At 41.5% G+C, this 21,040-nt stretch overlaps 1 non-coding gene across 1 annotated transcript; it reads left to right on the top strand.

The window, feature by feature from the left end:
- The first annotated feature begins 13,416 nt into the window (after positions 1-13,416).
- LOC128655106 (U5 spliceosomal RNA) lies at positions 13,417-13,534 on the top strand. The gene has a single exon (XR_008401662.1). It is a non-coding gene; the product is annotated as a U5 spliceosomal RNA (small nuclear RNA).
- Positions 13,535-21,040: the final 7,506 nt, after the last annotated feature.

Raw genomic sequence — 21,040 nt, 5'->3', positions numbered from 1 at the left:
TTAATGTACTAGTTGCATATATTACACACAAGAGCTTGACAGGAAAATCAAAATCTAGTAGTTAGTACCTTGACAGAGAGACAGCACTTACTAACATAATGCTTCACCAATGGACTCTGGAGTTAACCTACACTAGACTATGTGAGTCGAGCCCTAAACACATTGCATGCCACTGTACCTGTATATTTATTTATATGGAAAGTACCATGCCTGGAATACTTGGTATAGCGGTTTAATAGGTAGTATAAACTCTATGAAACCTGGCATTAGAGTAGCTATTTGCAGTTTGGAGAAATAGTAATATGTCTAAAGGCATGTTGGGCTAGTCTCAATATGATACTGTTAATCTAATTTGTGTTTCTGTGGTCAATAAGCTAGAGATAAGACCTTATGTACTTAGCGCAACTGAATTGTTATCTCTCATTAACCAGTTAATATATAAAATGTATACATTACATATAAATGCTTGACATGAAAAAATAGGATCTAAAAGCTAGCAGTATGCCACACAATATTTACCCTCCTTTTATTTTCTGTTAAAAATTGAGAGTGGTTGCTACATTTCGATATAACACTTCCCCAATGGACTCTTATATGACCACAACTCTAGTGTGTAGGTATGCAATTGTATGCGTATTTAGTTTAACTATACAATTAGATTAAGGCAGTATGCTCTACATTATACTCCGTTATATCAAACTGCAAGGTTGTCATTTGCCAGGGAGCATAGAGAATGTCTTGGGCTATAGCATGGTTCCATTGAAATGGCTATGTGCACCATATAATATTATATTTACATAGTTATCCAATTCCCCTCGGGTTGTAGATACTGGAGTAGTAATAATTGTCCTGTCGAGTGGGTTCCCATTGTGAGAATCTCTTTCTAATTAAAAGCTGTAATGTGCTGTACCAAGTGTTCCTCCTGTCTTGATGGAGCTCTCCCTCTTGGCTAAAGCACCTACAGGGAGTTGGGGCTCACATAGCGGACTATTGATCTCCCGTGTATGCTCTGTCGGCGCTGGCTCATTCCCAAATATCGAGTGGTAAATTCCGCCATCTGTTTTTCGAAGGGAGACTTCCTCCGATTAAATGAGTGCTTCCGTTCCTGTCCCAGGGGGCTGGCCGTATCTCCCCGAACAGGTCTGTAGCTAAGTTGAGCGGGACCTCCGGTAGAATTAGGTAGGCTTGCATTGAGGCCCCTGTTTGTAACTTTTTAATTGAGCTAAAGCTTTCTTGCTGTTGGCTCACTGAGAGGTTGACAGTGTTGTTTCTGTGCACTGCCAGCAAGTCCTAAAGCGGACCAACAGCCTACTCATTTCGTGTTCGCTCTATTTACTCTTCACAAGGGAGTTTGTCAGATTTGTCTCCAGGATTTAAAGATTTATTACCATTCTACCATTTTTGAAATGTTGGATTCAGACTCTTCAAATCCGTCTTCTGAGAGAGACCTATCCACAAAAAACAGTATTAGTATCTCTCACATTAGCTTTTTTGGACAAACATTTTCAGTTTGTAGCTCTTCTGTTTGGTCTGGCTACTGCTCCAAGAATATTCTCAAAGGTTTTGGGAACCCTGTTGTCTGTAAGAGCTCAGCGTATTTCGATAGCTCCATACCTGGACAATATCTTGGTTCAATTTCTCATTCCAACAATCTTTTGTTGTTTCTTCAACAACATGGTTGGAAAAGTAATGTTGACTCAATGGTGCAAAGATTACAACCAACTTTTCTTAAGGATTCCTTTGGACCCTGGAACAAGGTGATCTCTTTCGTGGTGGATACATCATCAGTCCATTTCCCTGGCAGCTTTCTTTCTCCATCATACTTGTACAATAATCATAACAGACTCAAGCCTCTCCAGGTGGGGCACAGTACGGTAGTCCCAAAGGGCACAGGGAGTTTGGTCTCCTCAGGAGGCGAGGTTACCAATAAATGTGTTTAAAACTTCATGGGATCTTCAGAGCTCTCCAGAGCTGGTGCCTTCTAAAGAATCTGACTTACTTGCGATTCAATCAGACAATGTCATGGCAATGGCATATAATAATCATCAAGGGCCGGGAACTAATTTCTCTAGCGATGGAGGTTTTGCAAATTCTTCTATGGTCAGAAATAAATATCTGCATCATTTCTCCAATTAATATTATAGGTTTGAACAACTGCAAAGTGGATTATATAATTTGCCAATCCTGTCACCCAGTGGAATGGTCGCTTCACTTGGATGTCATCAATCAGATAGTCAAGAAGTGGGATCTTCCAGTGATGGACCTCATGGATTCCCGTCTTAACAACAAGTTTCCCAGATATTTTGAAAGGTCAAGAGACTCTTAAGCATCTCTTTGGTCTTTTTGTCTGACATACATATTTCCTCCTACTGTTCTGCTTTTGAGTGTAATAGCTTGAATCAAGCAGGATTTGTCATTAGTATTTCTAGTTCCTCCATCTTGATCCTGCAGATCTTGGTTTACATACTTAGTTCAAATGTTCAGTTTTCCTCCTTGGTCTCTTCCTCTACGTCATGACCTTTTGTCTGAAATGTCGATTTCATTTTCAAGATGTCAAGTCTCTCAACTTGAATGTTTAGAGAGAGAACACGTATTTTAAACATGTATCCAGGCTAGGAAACCTGTCATGAGGAAGATTTCTCCAACATTGGTATGTCCGGTCCACGACGTCATCCATAACTTGTGGGAATATCTCTTCCCCAACAGGAAATGGCAAAGAGTACAGCAAAAGCTGTCCATATAGTCCCTCCTAGGCTCCGCCCACCCCAGTCATTCTCTTTGCCGTTGCACAGGCAACATCTCCACGGAGATGGTTAAGAGTATGTGGTGATTAGTTGTAGTTTTTTGTTCTACTATCAAGAGTTTGTTATTTTAAAATAGTGCTGGTATGTACTATTTACTCTGAAACAGAAAAAGATGGAAGAGTTCTGTTTGTGAGAGGAATATGATTTTAGCAGCAGTAACTAAAATCGTTTGCTGTTTCCACATAGGACTGTTGAGATGAAATAACTTCAGTTGGGGGAAACAGTTAGCAGACTTTTCTGCTTAAGGTATGACTAGCCATATTTCTAACAAGACTGTGTAATGCTGGAAGGCTGTCATTTCCCCTCATGGGGACCGGTAAGCCATTTTCTTAGTCTCAAACAGAATAAAGGGCTTAATATGGGCTATAAAACTGGTAGACACTTTTATGGGCAAGATCGATTGCTTTATTTGGGCATTTTATACAGATTAAGGTTGAATTTCACACTTATAAACTTGGGGAACGTTTTTTAACGTCATGCACTGGTTTAGACACCTTTTCAGTCAGGAAGGGCCTTCACTGTAGTAGGCTGAGCCTCATTTTCGCGCCATTACTGCGCAGTTACTTTTGAGAGCAGGACATGCAGCTGCATGTGTGTGGATCTGAAAGTAGTTGAAAAGGTTCCTAGAAGGCTTCATTTGGTATCGTATTCCCCCCTGGGTTTGGTAAAGTTGCAGCAAAGGCTGTAGCTGGGACTGTAGAGGGGTTAAATCTGTAACCGGCTCTGAAAATTTGGGTGCAATACTTTGAATGCTTTAAGACACTGTGGTGAAAATTTGGTAAAATTTGAACAATTCCTTCATTGTTTTTCACATACGTTTTTCCAGCCTGGTAGCCAGGATCAAACAGGAGAGGGCCTCTGTGATTTTGATAGCTCCTGCATGGCCACGCAGGACTTGGTATGCAGACCTGGTGAATATGTCATCGGCTCCACCATGGAAGCTACCTTTGAGACAAGATCTTCTGGTACAGGGTCCATTCGAACATCCAAATCTAGTCTCTCTCCAGCTGACGGCTTGGAAATTGAACGCTTGATTTTATCTAAGCGTGGGTTTTCGGAGTCTGTGATAGATACTCTGGTACAAGCCAGAAAACCTGTAACTAGAAAGATTTACTATAAAATATGGAAAAGATATATCTGTTGGTGTGAATCCAAGGGATTCTCATGGAGTAAGATTAAAATTCCTAGGATCCTTTCCTTCCTACAAGAGGGTTTGGATAAGGGATTATCAGCGAGTTCTCTAAAGGGACAGATTTCTGCTTTATCTGTCTTGTTACACAAACGACTGGCAGCTGTGCCAGATGTTCAAGCCTTTGTTCAGGCTTTGGTCAGGATCAAGCCTGTTTACAGGCCGTTGACTCCTCCCTGGAGTTTAAATTTAGTTCTTTCAGTTCTCCAAGGGGTTCCGTTTGAACCTTTACATTCCATAGATATTAAGTTGTTATCTTGGAAAGTTTTGTTTTTAGTTGCTATTTCTTCTGCTAGAAGAGTTTCTGAGTTATCTGCTCTGCAGTGTACTCCGCCCTATCTGGTGTTCCATGCAGATAAGGTCATTTTGCGTACGAAACCTGGTTTTCTTCCAAAGGTTGTTTCCAACAAGAATATTAACCAGGAAATAGTTGTACCTTCTTTGTGTCCGAATCCAGTTTCAAAGAAGGAACGTTTGTTACACAATTTAGATGTAGTCCGTGCTTTAAAGTTTTATCTAGAAGCAACAAAGGATTTCAGACAAACATCTTCTCTGTTTGTCGTCTATTCTGGTAAGAGGAGAGGTCAAAAAGCTACTGCAACCTCTCTTTTCTTTTGGCTGAAAAGCATCATCCGATTGGCTTATGAGACTGCCGGACGGCAGCCTCCCGAAAGAGTCACAGCTCACTCTACTAGGGCTGTGGCTTCCACATGGGCCTTCAAGAACGAGGCTTCTGTTGATCAGATATGTAAGGCAGCGACTTGGTCTTCCCTGCACACTTTTGCCAAATTCTACAAATTTGATACTTTTGCTTCATCGGAGGCTATTTTTGGGAGAAAGGTTTTGCAAGCCGTGGTGCCTTCCGTTTAGGTAACCTGATTGGCTCCCTCCCTTCATCCGTGTCCTAAAGCTTTGGTATTGGTTCCCACAAGTTATGGATGACGCCGTGGACCGGACACACCAATGTTGGAGAAAACAGAATTTATGCTTACCTGATAAATTGCTTTCTCCAACGGTGTGTCCGGTCCACGGCCCGCCCTGTTTTTTTAATCAGGTTTGATAAATGTATTTCTTTAACTACAGTCACCACGGCACCCTATAGTTTCTCCTGTTTTTTCTCCTGTCCGTCGGTCGAATGACTGGGGTGGGCGGAGCCTAGGAGGGACTATATGGACAGCTTTTGCTGTACTCTTTGCCATTTCCTGTTGGGGAAGAGATATTCCCACAAGTTATGGATGACGCCGTGGACCGGACACACCGTTGGAGAAAGCAATTTATCAGGTAAGCATAAATTCTGTTTTACCACAAAGTGTGGAAAGTTTTTCTTTCTTGGTGTAAAGTTTCGAGGTTTTGATTGGCACTCTTTCAGAATTTTGATATTTCTAGAGTTTTTACAAGAGGATTTAGACAAGGACTTATCTGATAGTTATTTAAAAGGTCAGATTTAATCTCTTTCCATTTATACCATAGAAATATTTCTTTACTACCTGATATTCCAAGTTTTGTTAAGGCTTTAGTCAAGTTAAAATCAGTCATTTAAACCAATTTCCTTGAAACCTTAGTTTGGTTTTAAGAGTTTTGCAAGTTTCTCCATTTGAAGCTATGCATGTTTTAGACATTCAGCTTCTGTTATGGAAAGTCTTGTTTCTCTTGGCTATTTCTTTTTTAAGACACGATGAGTCCACGGATCATCTTGATTACTAATGGGATATTCACATCCTGGTCAGCAGGAGGAGGCAAAGAGCACCACAGCAGAGCTGATAAATAGCTCCTCCCTTCCCTCCCACCGCAGTCATTCTCTTTGCCTACGTTAGTGGTAGGAAGAGGTAAAGTGAGGTGTTAGATTAGATTCTTCAATCAAGAGTTTATTATTTTTAAAGTAGTGCCAGAGTGTGCTGCTTTGTCCTAGGGTGTAGCCGTAGTCCATATCAGTCTCTACAGGAGAGCTTTGGTGACTTTAAAGCAATGGGAACTTGTGGGACATAATTCTCACTGCGCCTCCCATACTTATGCTGCCCTGTTTGTAAAAGTCTGAGGGGAAGATAGACTCAGTACTTTTGTTTTCCACAGGCCAATGTGAGTGGGTGGACCTCACAAGCCGGGTGAGCTGCCCTTCTGCCGGGCAGATTTCTAAGGTAAGTGCTCAATTTTATTTCTGGGGTATGTACACAGAAATTTTGGCACTTAATTACATACATGCACACAAGATGACATAATCCAACAAAGCTATTGGGGATAAGTCATATGGCAGTTAATGCACGTCTAGGGTAAGCCTTATCAAGGGCTTGTATTTTCTAACCTGCTCCTAACGTCTTATACATTTGACTTTAGAGGTATGTAGGCATTTCTTTCATGTAATTAGCAAGAGTCCATGAGCTAGTGACGTATGGGATATACATTCCTACCAGGAGGGGCAAAGTTTCCCAAACCTCAAAATGCCTATAAATACACCCCTCACCACACCCACAAATCAGTTTTACAAACTTTGCCTCCTATGGAGGTGGTGAAGTAAGTTTGTGCTAGATTCTACGTTGATATGCGCTACGCAGCAGGTTGGAGCCCGGTTTTCATCTCAGCGTGCAGTGAATGTCAGAGGGATGTGAGGAGAGTATTGCCTGTTTGAATTCAATGATCTCCTTCTACGGGGTCTATTTCATAGGTTCTCTGTTATCGGTCGTAGAGATTCATCTCTTACCTCCCTTTTCAGATCGACGATATACTCTTATATATATATACCATTACCTCTGCTGATTTTCGTTTCAGTACTGGTTTGGCTTTCTACAACATGTAGATGAGTGTCCTGGGGTAAGTAAGTCTTATTTTCTGTGACACTCTAAAGCTATGGTTGGGCACTTTTTTATAAAGTTCTAAATATATGTATTCAAACATTTATTTGCCTTGACTCAGGATGTTCAACATTTCCTTATTTCAGACAGTCAGTTTCATATTTGGGATAATGCATTTGAATATATCATTTTTATCTTGCCTTAAAATTTGACTTCCCTGTGGGCTGTTAGGTTCGCGGGGGCTGAAAATGCTTCATTTTATTGCGTCATTCTTGGCGCGGACTTTCTTGGCGCGAAAATTTTTTTCTGTTTCCGGCATCATACGTGTCGCCGGAAGTTGCGTAATTTTTGACGTTTTTCGCACCAAAAATGTCGGCGTTCCGGATGTGGCGTCATTTTTGGCGCTAATAGCATTTAGGCGCCAAATAATGTGGGCGTCAATTTTGTCTCCACTTTATTTAAGTCTCGTTATTTTTTGCTTCTGGTTGCTAGAAGCTTGTTCACTGGCATTTTTTCCCATTCCTGAAACTGTCATTTAAGGAATTTGATCAATTTTGCTTTATATGTTGTTTTTTTCTATTACATATTGCAAGATGTCACACGTTGCAACTGAGTCAGAAGATACTACTGGAAAATCGCTGCCTGGTGCTGGAACTACCAAAGCTAAGTGTATCTGCTGTAAACTTTTGGTAGTTGTTCCTCCAGCTGTTGTTTGTATTAAATGTCATGACAAACTTGTTAATGCAGAAAATATTTCCTTTAGTAAAGTACCATTACCTGTTGCAGTTCCATCAACATCTAATGTTCAGAGTGTTCCTGATAACATAAGAGATTTTGTTTCTGAATCCATTAAGAAGGCTATGTCTGTTATTCCTCCTTCTGGTAAACATAAAACGTCTTTTAAAACTTCTCTTTATACAGATGAATTTTTAAATGAACATCATCATTCTGATTCTAATGATTCTTCTGATACAGAGGATTCTGTCTCAGAGGTTGATGCTGATAAATCGTCATATTTATTTAAAATGGAATTTATCCGTTCTTTACTTAAAGAAGTCCTAATTGCATTAGAAATTGAGGATGCTGGTCCTCTTGATACTAAATCTAAACGTTTAGACAAGGTCTTTAAATCTCCTGTGGTTTTTCCAGAAGTTTTTCCTGTTCCTGGTGCTATTTCTGAAGTAATTTCCAGAGAATGGAATAATTTGGGTAATTCATTTACTCCTTCTAAACGTTTTAAGCAATTATATCCTGTACCGTCCGACAGATTAGAGTTTTGGGACAAAATCCCTAAAGTTGATGGGGCTATTTCTACCCTTGCTAAACGTACTACTATTCCTACGGCAGATGGTACTTCCTTTAAGGATCCTTTAGATAGGAAAATTGAATCCTTTCTAAGAAAAGCTTATCTGTGTTCAGGTAATCTTCTTAGACCTGCTATATCATTGGCTGATGTTGCTGCAGCTTCAACTTTTTGGTTGGAAACTTTAGCGCAACAAGTAACAGATCATGATTCTCATAATATTATTATTCTTCTTCAACATGCTAATAATTTTATCTGTGATGCCATTTTTTATATTATCAGAGTTGATGTCAGGTTTATGTCTCTAGCTATTTTAGCTAGAAGAGCTTTATGGCTTAAAACTTGGAATGCTGATATGTCTTCTAAATCGACTCTACTTTCCCTTTCTTTCCAGGGTAATAAATTATTTGGTTCTCAGTTGGATTCTATTATCTCAACTGTTACTGGTGGGAAAGGAACTTTTTTACCACAGGATAAAAAAATCTAAGGGTAAAAACAGGGCTAATAATCGTTTTCGTTCCTTTCGTTTCAACAAAGAACAAAAGCCTGATCCTTCATCCTCAGGAGCAGTTTCAGTTTGGAAACCATCTCCAGTCTGGAATAAATCCAAGCCTTCTAGAAAAGCAAAGCCAGCTTCTAAGTCCACATGAAGGTGCGGCCCTCATTCCAGCCCAGCTGGTAGGGGGCAGATTACGTTTTTTCAAAGAAATTTGGATCAATTCTGTTCACAATCTTTGGATTCAGAACATTGTTTCAGAAGGGTAGAGAATTGGTTTCAAGATAAGACCTCCTGCAAAGAGATTTTTTCTTTCCCGTGTCCCAGTAAACCTAGTGAAAGCTCAAGCATTTCTGAAATGTGTTTCAGATCTAGAGTTGGCTGGGGTAATTATGCCAGTTCCAGTTCTGGAACAGGGGCTGGGGTTTTATTCGAATCTCTTCATTGTACCAAAGAAGGAGAATTCCTTCAGACCAATTCTGGATCTAAAAATATTGAATCGTTATGTAAGGATACCAACATTCAAAATGGTAACTGTAAGGACTATCCTGCCTTTTGTTCAGCAAGGGCATTATATGTCTACAATAGATTTACAGGATGCATATCTGCATATTCCGATTCATCCAGCTCACTATCAGTTTCTCAGATTCTCTTTCCTGGACAAGCATTACCAGTTCGTGGCTCTGCCGTTTGTCTAGCTACAGCTCCAAGAATTTTTACAAAGGTTCTCGGTGCCCTTCTGTCTGTAATCAGAGAACAGGGTATTGTGGTATTTCCTTATTTGGACGATATCTTGGTACTTGCTCAGTCTTCACATTTAGCAGAATCTCATACGAATCGACTTGTGTTGTTTCTTCAAGATCATGGTTGGAGGATCAATTCACTAAAAAGTTCATTGATTCCTCAGTCAAGGGTAACCTTTTTGGGTTTCCAGATAGATTCAGTGTCCATGACTCTGTCTTTGACAGACAAGAGACGTCTAAAATTGATTTCAGCTTGTCGAAACCTTCAGTCACAATCATTCCCTTCGGTAGCCTTATGCATGGAAATTCTAGGTCTTATGACTGCTGCATCGGACGCGATCCCCTTTGCTCATTTTCACATGCGACCTCTTCAGCTCTGTATGCTGAACCAATGGTGCAGGGATTACACAAAGATATCTCAATTAATATCTTTAAAACCGATTGTACGACACTCTCTGACGTGGTGGACAGATCACCATCGTTTAGTTCAGGGGGCTTCTTTTGTTCTTCCGACCTGGACTGTAATTTCAACAGATGCAAGTCTTACAGGTTGGGGAGCTGTGTGGGGGTCTCTGACGGCACAAGGGGTTTGGGAATCTCAGGAGGTGAGATTACCGATCAATATTTTGGAACTCCGTGCAATTTTCAGAGCTCTTCAGTCTTGGCCTCTTCTGAAGAGAGAATCGTTCATTTGTTTTCAGACAGACAATGTCACAACTGTGGCATACATCAATCATCAGGGGGGGACTCACAGTCCTTTGGCTATGAAAGAAGTATCTCGAATTCTGGTTTGGGCGGAATCCATCTCCTGTCTAATCTCTGCGGTTCATATCCCAGGTATAGACAATTGGGAAGCGGATTATCTCAGTCGCCAAACGTTGCATCCGGGCGAATGGTCTCTTCACCCAGAGGTATTTCTTCAGATTGTTCAAATGTGGGAACTTCCAGAAATAGATCTGATGGCTTCTCATCTAAACAAGAAACTTCCCAGTTATCTGTCCAGATCCCGGGATCCTCAGGCAGAGGCAGTGGATGCATTATCACTTCCTTGGAAGTATCATCCTGCCTATATCTTTCCGCCTCTAGTTCTTCTTCCAAAAGTAATCTCCAAGATTCTTAAGGAATGCTCGTTTGTTCTGCTGGTAGCTCCAGCATGGCCTCACAGGTTTTGGTATGCGGATCTTGTCCGTATGGCCTCTTTCCAACCGTGGACTCTTCCGTTAAGACCAGACCTTCTGTCACAAGGTCCTTTTTTCCATCAGGATCTCAAATCCTTAAATTTAAAGGTATGGAGATTGAACGCTTGATTCTTGGTCAAAGAGGTTTCTCTGACTCTGTGATTAATACTATGTTACAGGCCTGTAAATCTGTATCTAGAGAGATATATTATAGAGTCTGGAAGACTTATATTTATTGGTGTCTTTCTCATCATTTTTCCTGGCATTCTTTTAGAATTCCGAGAATTTTACAGTTTCTTCAGGATGGTTTAGATAAAGGTTTGTCCGCAAGTTCCTTGAAAGGACAAATCTCTGCTCTTTCTGTTCTTTTTCACAGAAAGATTGCTAATCTTCCTGATATTCATTGTTTTGTACAAGCTTTGGTTCGTATAAAACCTGTCATTAAGTCAATTTCTCCTCCTTGGAGTTTGAATTTGGTTCTGGGGGCTCTTCAAGCTCCTCCTTTTGAACCCATGCATTCATTGGACATTAAATTACTTTCTTGGAAAGTTTTGTTCCTTTTGGCCATCTCTTCTGCCAGAAGAGTCTCTGAATTATCTGCTCTTTCTTGTGAATCTCCTTTTCTGATTTTTCACCAGGATAAGGCGGTGTTGCGAACTTCTTTTGAATTTTTACCTAAGGTTGTGAATTCCAACAACATTAGTAGAGAAATTGTGGTTCCTTCATTATGTCCTAATCCTAAGAATTCTAAGGAGAAATCGTTGCATTCTTTGGATGTTGTTAGAGCTTTGAAATATTATGTTGAAGCTACTAAGTCTTTCCGAAAGACTTCTAGTCTACTTGTCATCTTTTCCGGTTCCAGAAAAGGCCAGAAAGCTTCTGCCATTTCTTTGGCATCTTGGTTGAAATCTTTAATTCATCATGCCTATGTCGAGTCGGGTAAAACTCCACCTCAAAGGATTACAGCTCATTCTACTAGGTCAGTTTCTACTTCCTGGGCGTTTAGGAATGAGGCTTCGGTTGATCAAATTTGCAAAGCAGCAACTTGGTCCTCTTTGCATACTTTTACTAAATTCTACCATTTTGATGTGTTTTCTTCTTCTGAAGCAGTTTTCGGTAGAAAAGTACTTCAGGCAGCGGTTTCAATTTGAATCTTCTGCTTATGTTTTCATTAAACTTTATTTTGGGTGTGGATTATTTTCAGCAGGAATTGGCTGTCTTTATTTTATCCCTCCCTCTCTAGTGACTCTTGCGTGGAAAGATCCACATCTTGGGTAGTCATTATCCCATACATCACTAGCTCATGGACTCTTGCTAATTACATGAAAGAAAACATAATTTATGTAAGAACTTTCCTGATAAATTAATTTCTTTCATATGAGCAAGAGTCCATGAGGCCCACCCTTTTTGTGGTGGTTATGATTTTTTTGTATAAAGCACAATTATTCCAATTTCTTATTTATATGCTTTCGCACTTTTTTTCTTATCACCCCACTTCTTGGCTATTCGTTAAACTGATTTGTGGGTGTGGTGAGGGGTGTATTTATAGGCATTTTGAGGTTTGGGAAACTTTGCCCCTCCTGGTAGGAATGTATATCCCATACGTCACTAGCTCATGGACTCTTGCTAATATGAAAGAAATGAATTTATCAGGTAAGTTCTTACATAAATTATGTTTTTTCCTATTCCCTACAGCTCTGGGAAGAGCAGGCTTTAGGGTATATGATGCTCGCATTTGCCCGCTCCCTACGGCTTTATATATATTTTTAGCCGACCGGGAGGGTTAACCTTTAGAACTGCTATTATCTAGCTGAAGAGTGGGAAAGCAGGCTCAGTGTATATGATGCACGTATTTGTCTACTCCCTACGGCTTTATATATATTTTTAGCCGACCGGGAGGGTTAACCTTTAGAACTACTATTGTCTAGCTGAAGAGCTGGCTCAGAGTGTGTGATGCGCGCATTTGCCCACTCCCTACGGCTTTATAGGTGTTTTTGGCCGACCGGGAGGTTTGGCCCTTGGGACTACTGTTGTCTAGCTGAGAAGCGGGAAAGAAGGTTCAGTGTGTTTGATGAGCTAGGACGCAACAGTGTTTGCGCGCTCTTTTCATACATCGGGGAGCGAGGGTGGGTCTTCTCTGCTGCCTTAGGTCACGCAGCAGAGAGGCTTCACATTACGTCTTTTAAAAGATATTTATTTCAAATATTGAGCGTGTTATTTACCATATGGTAGCAGGTAGACTCCGCAGCAGATCTTAAGCTTAGGGCTATGGATGTCTGCATTACTCGGTACAGAGTTCTTTCCTCGTTAAAATAATGCACTTTATGTTACATAGAGTTTTTAAAGACACAGTAACACCCAATAATTTGTGGATCAATGTGTGAATCCAGTCTGTCCAAGCCCTTCAACATTCTAATTTACATATCTAATGTGTAGGGTAGATGTAAAGCAGATTTAGATACGGTGCTTTTAACATTTAAAGGCACAGTATCTCCAGTTAGGTTACTTAATGTCTATTGGATTAAGATGTGAAAAAGATATTATATATACTTTATGCTGTTTTACAGTTCAGAGGTAAACCTTTTTTTCTGAGCCAACATTGTCTTAGATGCTGTTCAAAATGCATTGTGACAATGTTCAATATATTCTGCAGATTTTTCCTCAAGTGTCCTAAAAACTTAGCATCCATTCAACCTGTGTCTTGCGCTTCCTCCACGACGACTCCTGGAGTTATCCTGCATGCGTTGTCGGTTTTTCCCATGCTGCAGGGAGGGCGCAAGAGAAAATGTTTTTATTTCAGTAAGCAAGGTTTCTATCACGGTCGTTGCCATCTTAGAGTACCCTCCTAAGGAAGGGGATACTTTGGTAGCATCTGAGGATAAAATCTCAGTTTCTGACAGTATACTTCCTTCTACTAATACTCTGGTTTCTCTTCAGATCGAATAAGTCTTTCACCTTTTACTAAAGATTTCCATGGAGAGGTACAGTCATGAGCTTTCATCATTTTTTTTTAAGGCTCTACCGCATGCAGAGTTAAAAAAAAACAAACAAAAAAAACCTCCGTCTGTTGCTTAAGGAGGTTTTAGCTACTCTGGACGACATCAACACCATGGTTGTTGTTAATCTTATGACTTAGATCTGGTTTCCAGGATCATTGTTAGGGAATGGGAGATAACGGATATAAATCCTCTGTTCTCCTTTTCCTATATTTGGAGTTTATCCAAAGCAGACTCTTTCACGAGTCTTGTCAGATTATTTCTGATATCATGGGAGGTAAGCATCTTCTCCCGCAAGACAAGAGATATAAACAAAAAGGACGACAAAGCAATTTCTTTTACAAGATATGACGAGTCTACGGATTTCATCCTTATGGGATTACGCCTCCTGGTCAGCAGGAGGAGGCAAAGATCACCACAGCAGAGCTGTATATATAGCTCCTCCCTTCCCTCCCACCCCAGTCATTCTCTTTGCCTGTGTTAGTGATAGGAAGAGGTAAAGTGAGATTCTTCAATCAAGAGTTTATTGTTTTTAAATGGTGCCAGTGAGTACTATTTTGCTCAGGGTGGAGCATCAGATTTTTCAGCAATGGGAACTGAGTAGTTTTTCTACATTATCACTTCACTCCCCATGCTGGTGCTGCCCTGCTGATGGTCTTATAAGATGTCACATAAGGCCCTATTTGTCCCCACAGACCTACAGGAGTTGATGTAAAGAGACCTCTTCTTCGTGTGGGACAGGTTCAGATCAGCACTACGGTATGTACAGTCTTTTTGTTTTCTGGGGAGAGTGTAGCTCAGAACAGACTGGACGTTAGCTGCTGCAACACAAGTGGGGTAACTAACTTGCAAAAATGAAGTATTATTTCCCTATCTGTTTCATTTAATATGCTATATATATATATAATAAGCAGTGGGTTGGTGTACTTATGTGACCCGGTTTGATTAAGGGGTCAGAAACGGTGACACTCTATACGGAGGCTGACGCTAGAGATTGGGAGATCCTGTGTGAAAAGGTTCTTAATTGTTAATGCCTTTATTTTATGAGGCAACAGTTGTTTGAGGGATACATTGACTTTTATACAAGTCGGGTCTACCCGACATTGATTATTTCCATGCTGCGTTTTTTTTTTCATTTCTCTATACCGCCCACGAAGGGCGGGGCTTACGTTCGCGCGCTTTGTCGCGCACTTGATATTCCGGCTTCTAACACGGAGTATTACGGAGCTCCTGTTGCTTCCTAGGTCCGCTTGGTTTAAATTACTAGATCGCAAGCGGACTTAGGCGGTGGTTCTTGGAGGGCATCTTGTTGGTGTGAGGTAGGCGCCACAGCGGAGCTGTGGTTTGGTGCAAGGGTTCATTTTAATCACTACACAAGAAGGACTAACGATGTAAATAGGTTTGGTTATAGAAACTGCATATTGCTATTTGTAGATACACATTTGCAGTACAAATTAATATCGTTTTAAAATTTAAAGGCACAGTACCGTTTTAAAATTTAAAGGCACAGTACTTTTTTTTTGTCATTTCATATTATTATCTGACACGACCAATATTGCTCTTGTTTTTCTTTTTTATCATGGCTGACCTACTGGAACAGACTTGTTCTATGTGCTTAGCTGCCAATGTGGAACCCCCTCTTATATTTTGTCCCTCCTGTATTGAGAGGGCTTTACAGTTTAAAGAACACATTTTCTTTAATGCAAATAACTCTAAGGATGCTTCTCAGCTTGATGAGACTCAGGGTATGCCGCAAATTTTTCCCCAAGCCTTTAACACCCGCTCAGGCACCATCAACTGCGTCCACCTCATTTACTCTACAGGATTTGGCAGCAGTTATGTTATCTACTCTTGCCAGTGTTACAAGGCAAACGTAGTAGAAGAGCGGACCAAGTGGTTCAGGCAACTTCTGACTCTTTGATGGCGATCTCCGATGTACACTCCCAGGGCTCTGAAGTGGGAGGTAGGGAGACTCTATCTGAAGGGGAATTGTCTGATTCAGGAAGTGCATTACCCCAGACAGATTCGGACGTAATGTCCTTCAGATTTAAGCTTGAACACCTCCGTCTGTTGTTACGGGAGGTTTTGCTGACTCTGGGCGATTGTGAGAAATTGTGTAAGATGGATAAATACTTAGAGGTTCCTTCTTATTCTGATGTTTTTCCGGTTCCTAAGAGAATTTCGGATATTATTACACGGGAATGGGAAAGACCGGGTATTCCGTTTTCACCTTCCCCTACCTTTAAGAAAATGTACCCTATAGCTGACACCGTTCTGGATTCTTGGCAAACGGTCCCTAAGGTGGAGGGAGCTATATCTACCCTGGCTAAGCGTATGACTATCCCTATTGAGGACAGTTGTGCTTTCAAAGACCCTATGGGCAAGAAGTTGGAGGGTCTTCTAAAAAAACTATTTATTCATCAAGGGTTTCTATTACAACCGACGGCCTGCATTGTCCCAGTTACAACTGCGGCCGCATTTTGGTTTGATGCTTTAGAAGAGTCTCTTAAGACTGAGACTTCTTTAGAGGAAATAATGGATAGACTAAAGGCCCTTAAGCTGGCGAATTCTTTTGTTACGGATGCCGCTTTCCAGATCACCAAATTGGCGGCTAAGAATGCAGGATTTTTCATTTTAGCGCGCAGAGCCTTATGGTTAAAATCTTGGTCTGTGGATGTGTCCTCTAAATCCAAGCTTTTGGCTATTCCTTTCAAGGGTAAGACCCTATTCGGGCCCGACTTGAAAGAGATCATTTCTGACATTACGGGAGGTAAGGGTCATCTCCTACCTCAGGATAAGACTACTAAGCAGCCCGCTGCTGCTCCCAAGACAGCATGAAGGGGCGGCCCCCGATCTGGGACCGGATCTAGTAGGGGGCAGACTTTCTCTCTTTGTCCAGGATTGGATAAGAGACGTTCAGGATCCCTGGACACTGGACATCGTGTCTCAAGGGTATTAGCTGGAGTTCAAAAATTCCTTCCCAAGGGGAAGGTTCCTTTCACGATTGTCTGTAGACCAGATAAAAAGAGAGGCGTTCTTATGCTGTGTAAAAGACCTCTCCACTATGGGAGTAATTTGTCCCGTTCCAATTCTGGAACAGGGGCAGGGGTTTTACTCAAATCTTTTCGTGGTTCCCAAAAAAGAGGGAACATACCGACCCATTTTAGATCTCAAGAGTCTAAACAAGTTTCTCAGAGTCCCATCCTTCAAGATGGAGACTATTCGGACAATTTTTCCATTGATCCAGGAGGGTCAATATAGGACTACCGTGGATTTAAAGGATGCATACCTTCATATTCCTATCCAAAAAGATCATCACCAATTTCTAAGATTTGCCTTTCTGGACAAACATTTTCAGTTCGTGGCTCTACCCTTCGGGCTGGCCACTGCGCCCAGGATCTTCATTATTTGTTGTTTTTTCTGGAAAACGTAGGGGCCAGAAAGCTACGGCTACCTCTTTCTTTTTGGCTGAAGAGTATCATCCGTCTTGCTTATGAGACTGCTGAACAGCAGCCTCCTGAAAGAATTACGGCTCATTCCACTAGGGCTGTGGCTTCCTCATGGGCATTTAAGAATGCTTCTGTTGAACAGATTTGTAAGGCTGCAACTTGGTAGTCTCTTCACACTTTTTCCAAATTTTACAAATTTGATACTTTTGCCTCGTCAGAGGCTGTTTTTGGGAGAAAGGTTCTTCAAGCAGTGGTGCCTTCCATTTAGGTTCCTGTCTTGTCCCTCCCTTTCATCCGTGTAATATAGCTTTGGTATTGTATCCCATAAGTAAGGATGAAATCCGTGGACTCGTCATATCTTGTAAAAGAAAAGGAAATTTATTCTTACCTGATAAATTTATTTCTTTTACAATATGACGAGTCCACGGCCTGCCCTGCCAATTTTTCAGACAGGTTTTTATTTTTGTTAAACTTCAGTCACCTCTGCACCTTGGCTTTTCCTTTCTCTTCCTAACTTCGGTCGAATGACTGGAGTAGGAGGGAAGGGAGGAGCTATATATACAGCTCTGCTGTGGTGCTCTTTGCCTCCTCCTGCTGACCAGGAGGACGTAATCCTATAAGTAAGGATGAAATCCGTGGACTTGTCATATCGTAAAAGAAATAAATTTATCAGGTAAGCATAAATTTCTTTTTCGTTCCTTTCGAAATTTCAAGGGAAATTATTCCTCTTCCTCCTCTAAGCAGGAACAGTCTGAACCTTCATGGTGACCCAGCCAGTCTTGGAACAAAGAGAAAGCTCTCCAAGAAGCCAGTCAGTGATCCCAAGACTGTTTGGAGGGCATGCCCCTGATCCGGGACCTGATCTGGTAGGGGGCAGACTTTCCTTCTTCATTCAAGCCTACGTTCGGGATGTCCAGGATCCCTGGACAATAGTAATTGTGTCTCAGGGATACAAACTGGAGTTCAAGGTTTTTTTCCTCCCAGAGGCAGATTTCTAATTTCATATTATCTGCATACCAGACAAAGAGAGAGGCGTTCTTCAACTGTGTATGAGACCTCTCCGCTCTGGGAGTGATTGTTCCCATTTCAGGAACAGGGACTGCGGTTTTTATTCCAATCTATCGTGGTTCCCACAAAAGAGGGAACCTTCAGACCAATTCTAGGCATCAGGAGTCTAAACAAGTTTTTCAGGGTACCGTCCTTCAAGATGGAAACTATTCGTTCCATTGATCCAAGAGGGTCAATTTTTGATAACTGGATTTAATGGACGCATTTCTACATTTTCCCATTCACAGGGATCATCTCATGTTCTTAAGATTTGCCTTCTGGGCAAACACTTCCAGTTTGTGGCTCTTCCTTTCAGTCTTCCCACAGCCCTCAGAATCTTCGCAAAGGTTCTGGGATCCCTGTTGGCGGTACTTCGCTCAAAAGGCATTACAGTGGCGTCTTTTCTGGACCTTTCTAGTTCAGGAGCCATTGTTACAGCTAGCAAGATCCCACCCGGACTTGGTGTTGTCCTTCCTAGGATCCCACGGCTGGAAGGTGATTTTATAAAGAAGTTTCTTTGTTCCAATCACTAGGGTGACTTTCCTAGGAACTATAATAGACTCTCTGTCTATGAAGATTTTTCTGACAGAAGTTAGGAAATCAGAGATTATCGTTACTTGTCTAGCCCTTCAGTCCACTCCTCGTCCATCAGTGGTTCAGTGCATGGAGTTAGTCGGGCTGATGATGGCAACAATGGATATCGTCCCGTTTGCTTGCTTTCATCTCAGAGCTCTACAATTGAACATGCTGAGACAATGGAACTGAGATTATGCGGGCTTGTCCCCTTAACTTCTTTTGGAGCAGGAGACAAGGGACTCTCTACAATGGTGGTTGTCTCTCGATCATCTCTTCCAAGGAACATGCTTTCGCAGGCTATCTTGGGTGATTGGGACAACAGATGCCAGCCTTCTAAGGTGGGGAGCAGTCTGGGGCTCTCTATAGGTTCAGGGAATATGGACTCAGGCAGAGTCTGTTTTCTTTTGCAAGATGTACCGAGTCCACGGATTCATCCTAACTTGTGGGATATTGTCCTTCCTGACAGGAAGTAGCAAAGAGAGCACCACAGCAGAGCTGTCTATATAGCTCCGCCTTTAACTCCACCCCCCAGTCATTCTCTTTGCTAGCTGTAAGCAGGAAGGGTAAAGAGAATAGGTGTTAAACTGTTAGTTTTTATTTTATCTTCAATCAAGAGTTTGTTATTTTTAAATGGTACCGGTGTTGTACTATTTACTCTCAAGCAGGACATAGGTGAATATTTCTGCCTGGAGGATGATGATCTTAGCATTTGTAACTAAGGTCCACTGCTGTTCCCACAGAAGCTGAGGAGTACAGGAAAACTTCAGTGTGAGGAACGGTTCTTGCTATACAGCAATGAGGTATGTTCAGTCATTTTTCTGCAGAGACTGTGTTAACTCAGAAAGGCTGACAGTATCCCCTTTAGGGGAAGGGTAAGCAGTAATCCTAGTGTTTAAGAGGCTTTACTAGCTTGCATAAAGGGCTTACTTTGTTTTTTTGGGGCACTCAGTTTGTATGAGAGATTGGGACAAACGTTTGGGTGTTCTGGGAGTAACGGTTTTTATTGATGGGACAGTGAGGGTTCATTTGGCATTATTTGGGGTTGTTATAACCCACATGGCTTTCAGACAAGGTTTGTTGGATTTGTCTAGGCCCCAGCCACATTGAGTGTGGTGGGCGGGGCCTATTTCCGCGCCTCTGTTGCGCATTTAGTTATACTGCCTAGCAGCAAGCAACTTCTCCTGAGGTCCTGATATTCTCCTGAGGGCCTAATCGAAGCTTTAACATCATGTTATCGTTCCTTAAGGGCAGGTAGGGCCACAGCAGAGCTGTGGCAATGTGCTAATAGGGGTTTAAACCGGTTTTAGACATTTTTCAATCCGGTTTTGTCAATTGGGGGTTAATTGCTTATTTACTTGTGGTGCAATCCCTCTAAAGCTTAGTAGATACACTGTTAAAATTTCAGAAAATTTGAAGCTTGTTTAACCTGTTTTGCAGTTTGTGTATGCCTTTTTTTTCTCTTAAAGGCACAGTAACGTTTTTGCAAATTGTGTGTTTTTCATTAAATAAAGTGTTTTCCAAGCTTGCTTGTCTCATTACTAGCCTGTTAAACATGTCTGACAGTGAGGAAACTCATTGCTCAATCTGTTTAGAAGCCATTGTGGAACCCCCTCTTAGAATGTGTCCCACTTGTACTGATATGTCTATAAATTGCAAACAGCATATTTTGACTTATAAGAGTTTGGCATTGGATGATTCTCAGACAGAAGGAAATCAGGTTTTGCCATCTAGTTCTCCCCAAGTGTCACAACCAGTAATGCCCGCACAAGCAACGCCAAGTACTTCTAGTGCGTCTAATTCTTTCACCTTGCAAGATATGGCCTCAGTTATGAATACTACCCTCACAGAGATTTAATCTAAACTGCCAGGGTTGCAAGGGAAGCGCAGTAGCTCTGGGTTAAGAACACATGCTGAGGCTTCTGACGCTTTAGTAGCCGTATCCGATATTCCCTCACAATGTTCTGAAGTAGGGATGAGGGATTTGCTATCTGAGGGAGAGATTTCTGATTCAGGAAGGATATTCCCTCAGACAGATTCAGATATGACGGCATTTAAATTTAAGCTAGAACACCTCCGTTTATTGCTCAGGGAGGTTTTAGCGACTCTGGATGATTGTGACCCTATTGTAGTTCCAGAGAAATTGTGTAAAATGGACAAATATTTAGAGGTTCCTGTTTACACTGATGTTTTTCCAGTCACTAAGAGGATTTCGGACATTGTTACTAAGGCTTAAGTCCTGGTTGGCTGATGTGTCATCTAAATCTAAGCTTTTGACCATCCCTTTCAAAGGTAAGACCCTATTCGGGCCTGCACTGAAAGAGATCATTTCGGACATCACTGGGGGGAAGGGTCATGCCCTCCCTCAAGATAAGTCGAATAAGACAAGGACCAAACAAAATAATTTTTGTTCCTTTCGAAACTTCAAGGGTGGTCCCGCTTCCACTTCCCCTGCTGCAAAGCAAGAGGGGAACTT

This window comes from Bombina bombina, chromosome 3 (assembly GCF_027579735.1).
Source record: "Bombina bombina isolate aBomBom1 chromosome 3, aBomBom1.pri, whole genome shotgun sequence".
Taxonomy (NCBI): domain Eukaryota; kingdom Metazoa; phylum Chordata; class Amphibia; order Anura; family Bombinatoridae; genus Bombina; species Bombina bombina.
This window is presented reverse-complemented; position numbering and strand designations above follow the sequence as displayed.